Raw genomic sequence first — 6,874 nt, 5'->3', positions numbered from 1 at the left:
CTTCCCACTGAAAATATCTGTTTTATAATCCCTGATAGATAAGACTTGGGTTTCAAACCATCATTTTTCCAATTCTCATGTCAACATGACGATGAAGACTTGTCCAAGGCTAGAACATATTTGTACAATTGCCCAACATATTTCACCACAGCCCCTCTGTGTAAATTGAGAAAATATGTTACACAACTCATAGGCTCTTATATGATCTGTGATCTCAGTGCACTCCAAAGCTGAATACAAATGAAGTATTTGTAGACGTAACACTGGTCAGGAATTCCAACAATACTTGCAGTCTCCATTTGCTTCCATTTCTGAATATTTTTTGGATTATTGATAATAGTGATTCTTAGTAAGGTAAAATTTGTCAAAAATTTCCTGGCATGATGTCTGCCCCATGCAGGAATATTCATATATCAAATGTAGGATGACCCGCATTTGAAAGAAATAGGCTCTAAACTACTCAAAAACTTGGAGCTTCAAAGCAAAACTGCAAACAACATAATATTTATAGTTGAAGGTCAGAAATATCACAGAGACATTTGTGAAGACCCGATCCTTCTTGGGTTGGCGCGTCTGCTCTACAGACGTCTCCTTGACTGATCAAAGGCCTTTGCATCCCTCATCGAGAGATCAGGGCGTTTTGTCACCATTAAAAAACTAGAAATACCAGACTCCAAGGATCAATCAACCACACCATCGACCCTTTGCTAAGCCCCGCCCGCTACGTTACAATGGAGCCAAAACTGTCATTAACTGCACTCCCTGAATAAATATTATCACATTTTGGGAAAAACGAAAAAGCAATTTCAGAGAGAAGCCAAAAGGGTCAAGAATGCTTCTGAAGGATGTATCAGGGATGTCAAACTGATTCCGCAGTGATAACAGGTTAAAGTGATGAAGACAGAAGCTAAAGACTACATATCACAGTGTACCAGAGAACCATCACATCACCTGGCGACTCCAGACAAGACAGTGAAATTAAGGAATAGCACTGTTCTTGTACTGCTGGGTTGGTCTTTGTTCACATTTACAATCATTAGAAAGCATAACGATGTGCTAACTTAGCAGAAAGGCCAAAGGAATTTACATAGAAATGTAATGTTTTAGAAACGTATATCTTCTTCCAACCTCTCCAGGTAACGAGTATCACCATAACGTGTCCCAGGCACAAACCCAGCCTGAAAATGAATTAAATCAGAAACAACTTAATAAACATCTATGGAGCAGAGCCGTATAGTTGTTGGAGCTGGCTGATGCTAAACTGTGATTGGCTTGTATGCGTTCAATGGGCGGGATTTATTCAAGGGTTAATTCCTACCATTTGTAACTTCTCATGCCTAAACTGCAGGATTTTGTTTTTTTACTTTGTCCTATTTATTACTGAAGAAAGGAGATCATATGTCTTCATTACCACGTTTTAGATAAATACATCTACAGATTACAGATATTTCGGAGAGCACAAGAAAAGAGATGACGTGACAGGACACCGTGATCAGGATCTTACCTTAATATTGTCAAAAATTACGCAACAACTGATCCGTAGCACATTGAAGAGGAAAGCTATTTGCGTCTGCACAAGTATAGCTACAAGGATTTGTGAAGTTCACAAGTTGGACAACTTGCTTGCCTTCTTGCATTGTATTTTAAACAAAGTAGCAAAACTCGCCAAATCAACCAGACCTTTAAATAATAACTTGTTAAACCGTACTTTGAATGTCACTGCTCTGCGGAATATGGAGAGTTCAGTATGTGTGAACGATACTAACAGACTCTAAATAGTGGAAAAAGACATATTGAAACAGTTCAGGCTGAACATTCACAGACATCTTTCCTCCCAACTTGGCTTTAAAAATATCTGAACCCTCTGTAGACCATAAAGACAAAATATGGAAACTGTCTTAAAACAATTGCCTCTGAGTTTTGAGACATGCAGCGAAGCCTCGGGCCTCCCTTGTCTTTCATTAAATACAGGTACATACGCCTTCATACCAACACAACACCTGGCACAGGAACATGGAGTACTAGGAGAAAACCATGGAGAACTTGTGTCCCGGATGTAATGGTCAAAAACGTGCGTGTGTGTGCATTAAAGTCTGAGTGTGAACGCTTCCATCTGCATACAAAGAAGGCTACCGTGTGTTTCCACCTGTCCACATGTGTGTCTTGACCCTGCTCGTCAGTGAACATGCCCCTAGCATTGTTTTATGAGTGGAGCTCCACCAGCTCCGAGCCTCCCAACACCTGTACAATAAATCACCAGCCCACTCGTGTAGATGTTACATAACCCAGTAGGGGTTTGCTGACGCCAAAAACACAGAGCCGCCTGCGGTGGAGGCCTGGTAGGGGGTCGGCAGGACTCCACTCATCTTATACCTGATAGGTGGCACTGGTTCATCTTACAGATGCTTCACAGCAGAGGGAAACGGTGATAAAACATGTTGTTTGGGCTAGGAGAAGTCATCAGAAATAACAGATTGTTAAAAAAAATGTTATCCTGAAGTGGCAAAGGAAGTCACCAAAACATCAATTCATATACAGCTTTAACAATTTAAAACAGTCCAAGACTTAAAATATAAGAAAAATGTATAGCGTTGCAGTTGTCCATGTGAACAAACTGTTCAAATAGAGATATGGAAATCTTCTGGTTCAAACTGTGATTGTAGTTCCAGAGCCAGGATGTAAACCAGCTGTGGTTTCCATATGAAAAAAATAAATATGTGACTTGCAGAGGGGGGGAAAAAAAGTGATGGGAACACAAACTAAAATAAATAAAAGGCACAACATGAGGGTGTACAGTGGTGATGTAAGCTCATGATATCTACTCTCTCTCAGCAATCACAGTCCAATCATCCAAGCCAACGTGTCAGACACACTTAAAGAGTAAAGAGCAGCTGATGTCTGTTCTATAACGTGAGGGGGAAACCCTGCGCTCGTGTTCCTCAGTGTTTGTGCTTTGCTTGTGCGGATCCCGTTGCTTTCTGAGACCGTTCTCAGCCGTGGCAAGAACAAGACAAGTTTGAGAAAGTCCCTCTCTGTTGAGCCAAGTGTTAACGTAAACCCTTTGACTCTACAGGAGAGAGAGGGAAGGAGGTGAAACCCACTCTGGCTCAAGAGCAGCACACAAGAGGAATATCACTTTTCTCTTCCCGGCATGAGACGCATGTGATCACGATGTACAGAATAAATATAATTAAACCATCTTCTCTTTGGAGGTCCAGCTAAATTGGGTGTTTGCTTTTTCTGTGAACTGGGCTCCTCATTTAACTAAATTCACAACACATAGCATCATAAATGTTAAGGTCAAGGCTTGGGGATCAGTTGATCAGTAAACACGTTGTGTGTAAATCGCAATCATCCTAAAGTAAACTCCACAAAGTAAACTCCACATTAACACTCCATGAGTAATTAGCTGTAAATAATAAATAAGTGTAAATAATGTAGCTTCCTAATCCATTAGTATACAACGTTAGTAACAAATATAGGTAGTTTGTGGAATGCAAAGTCCCAGGGGGGAAAAGAACAACATATAACACCATGTTTACACATCACATGCTATATTACAACAGATAGGAATATCTCAAGTACAAATCTTCTTATTTAAATAAGAATTAGAAGAAAGACAGTTTGGTTGGCTTTGCTGTTCCCTTTCCATCCTGGTTCTTTCAGCCAAATCTACTGGCAGCTGGTATGTAGCCCACAAAGAGCTAGCCTAGTTTGTGTTACATTAATATCGGTCGTATGAATGATTGTAGAGTTAAGCCCTGACAGACACCGAGGTGACTGCAGTCCTACGTCAACACTGGCTTCAGTCTGGTTATTCTGTATTATGTCAGCTGTCATATTTTTATTTATTTTCCATGTATCACATATTACAGCAGCAGACCCTCCCACCCGCTGTCTTGCCCTACATTTGAAATCAGAAAGAGAACATGCATCGTCTGAAGTCAATGCTTATGTGTGTCACCACAATGTGGTAATGCTAGTACAAAAACTTCACTGTGGCAATCTCACACACACACACACACACACACACACACACACACACACACACACACACACACACACACACACACACACACACACACACACACACACACACACACACACACACACACACACACACACACACACACACACACACTGCAGAGAGACTGGTCTGGTTCACCGCAGTGCCCCCTTACGGCCTCTGAAAGATAGATCCAAAAGGCTTTTTTGGTTGGTTTTTTTCCAAAGAGTATTTCAATTTTGTTTTACATTCATGAAAACAGACAGAAAAAGAAGCAAAATCAGCACCAATACAATAAATTATTTTACTAATTTACCCAAATCTGTCATAAGACCAAAACTCACAATCATTGGAGTGATTTTCTTTGCTGATGTGGCTATTCTTAAATGACATCACTGTATTCTGAATCGACTTCTCCAACCTGAATACAGACCCCCAAATCATTTGATAACCCTATCAAGGTAATAATATAATTGAGTATGTTTTGGAAGAAATCAGAGTCAATTTCATAGCAACACAAAACTCAAAGAATCTAAAACACATCTTCATCCTGAAGTCATTCAGCTTTAACAAGATTGTTTAGTCCTTCATAGAGTGCTAATAGTGTTGTAAAGTGCATGTTGCGTATCAACAAAACAGACTGGGTAAACCAGTGGTACCACTATAAAAAAATGCCTGCTAGCTTGTATTTCATGGCTTTCTTCTTTAGGAGAGCAGTCACAGTCTTAATCCAATTATAGCCATTTCCCAGAAGTCCCAAAACCCCCATAAAGCCATCAGACCTCATTTCACACAGGTCACTTCACAAACAGAGGAGTGAGGAACTGACTGCTAGAGTTTCATACAGATGTCTAGAAAAAAAAAAAAAGGCTCTGTTATTTTGCTCCAACCATGCTCTTCATGTGTTTTTGTTCTTTCACAGATCGGGATGGATGAACACTGTGCATGCCTCTGACACTACAGTCAGCCCTGTCCAACACACCTGTTACCAGTCCATTTACTGAAAGCTTTTCTATGAAACCAACACCAACGAACGTAAAGATTCCTATATATGATTTAATATCTCCCTCACTAAAATGAGCAGTCAAATGAATGATTAATCAAAATAAATGTTAAATACTGCACATAGTGTCTTTGCTGCCTCCTGCACAGTTAATGAGGCAGCAAAGACAAAAAAATGAGTTAATATGCAAATGATGTCATAAAGTGTCACTTTATTTGACCTTTATCAAGTGAATGTTCTCACAATAACAATCCATCAGGATAAAACAAAGTTGGGGCAGAAATGTCCTGCAGGTGCTATATTGCAGTAAGTATCTTTTAAAACATGAGCCATAGTGGCATTTCATCATCAAACCAAACTGTACATATCTTAACCTCTGCCAGCACTGTGGAACGCTTACTCATTACATCTTATCCTGCACCACATGTTGCTGATATTAAATCTCTAACTTGGCACAAAAGAAAAAAAAAAAAAAAAAAACTGCATTCTTCCATGATGATACCCTGGACCACGCTGGATTGATTTACAGGCACTGTTCACATACCTCCGCCCGATCTCCGCCTGTTAGGAGGTCAGAATAACTAATCACGGCTTGGTTTAATTCCCAAATAGCAGTCAAATATGACCGCCTTCCCTGAGCCTGATACAGGATCTGTTTATTGTGCACTCCTCATTCAATGATCTCATACATCTTCACACACTGCAGGAGAGATGACCCCATGAACCATCTCACAACTTCTCCATTCCACCACACCTGTATGTGAAGTGTACACTATATTGTCTTCATTGGCTACTGTGAGTCAGTATAGAAGTGCATTTTCAACTCTGCAAAACAATCAGATATACCGTATTTACTCTTATTCTTATGCTACATGGAGCTGTTTAAAATGATAATGTTTCATGCCGTTGATGGTGCAGTGAGCCCTTAAGAGTTTGCAGTATAGAAAACAAACCCTGTGGCAGCCTTATTACCATGTTGTACAAGTTAAAGCAAAGAAGACTCAGAGCATGAGCCTGGCCTTTGCCGAGGGCTTACAAAGGCTGGTTATTAAAATGACAGGTGGTGTCACTTTTTACCCTTCCTTTGAAGCACAGCCCGTAACTACTATCATGTAAAGAAGGTGTACAAAGAGGGAGGAAATAAACTTAACAAGCATGTTGCATAATGTTGAAATTTGAGAGTGAATGTCAGAGTGAATTCTTCCTCACCTGTGAATGGATGATCCATTCACAGGTGAGGAAGAATTCACTCTGACATGCTCGGTTTCATCACTCTGCAACACAATCTATGCATGTGAGATATTTCTCCGTATTGGCTCTGTATGGTATTGTCAACAGCTATAACAGTATACATTAAGCCTGTTGGCATATGGGACACAATAGCAGAGAAACTGGAACATGCCCCCAGTCCATCATAAATCAGTGTTACAGCTATAGCAACAATACTGTACAAGTGCTCAGCCCAATGAGACAGGGATGGATATGTGTTCACTATCACAAGCTTATACAGATGTTAAGTGCACTGTATGTCTGACAAGTCCTGCTGCAAAGTCCAGTGGTCAGAACCCCTCAAAGCTTTGGTAGATAAATCTGAGGGGTTGCAAGATGATTAACAAGATAGAAGACAAAATTCTGCAAGACAAAATTATGTTTATTCTTTCTGAATAAAACTTAAACTTAAACTTTGCTCTTTTACTGGAGAGTGTAACCTCTTCAGGACACTAAAATCTGTTCAATCTAGGCAAACTCTACTCTATGGAACCTTTGATGACGGGCATCGCTTAGCTGTAAAGGTTCAAAAGCTAAAAATGTTGTGTTCCAGTGGCCTAGTCTTATGTTTCCCATAAAGATCCCAGAAAAGTCTG

This window comes from Anoplopoma fimbria, chromosome 24 (assembly GCF_027596085.1).
Source record: "Anoplopoma fimbria isolate UVic2021 breed Golden Eagle Sablefish chromosome 24, Afim_UVic_2022, whole genome shotgun sequence".
Taxonomy (NCBI): Eukaryota; Metazoa; Chordata; class Actinopteri; order Perciformes; family Anoplopomatidae; genus Anoplopoma; species Anoplopoma fimbria.
This window is presented reverse-complemented; position numbering follows the sequence as displayed.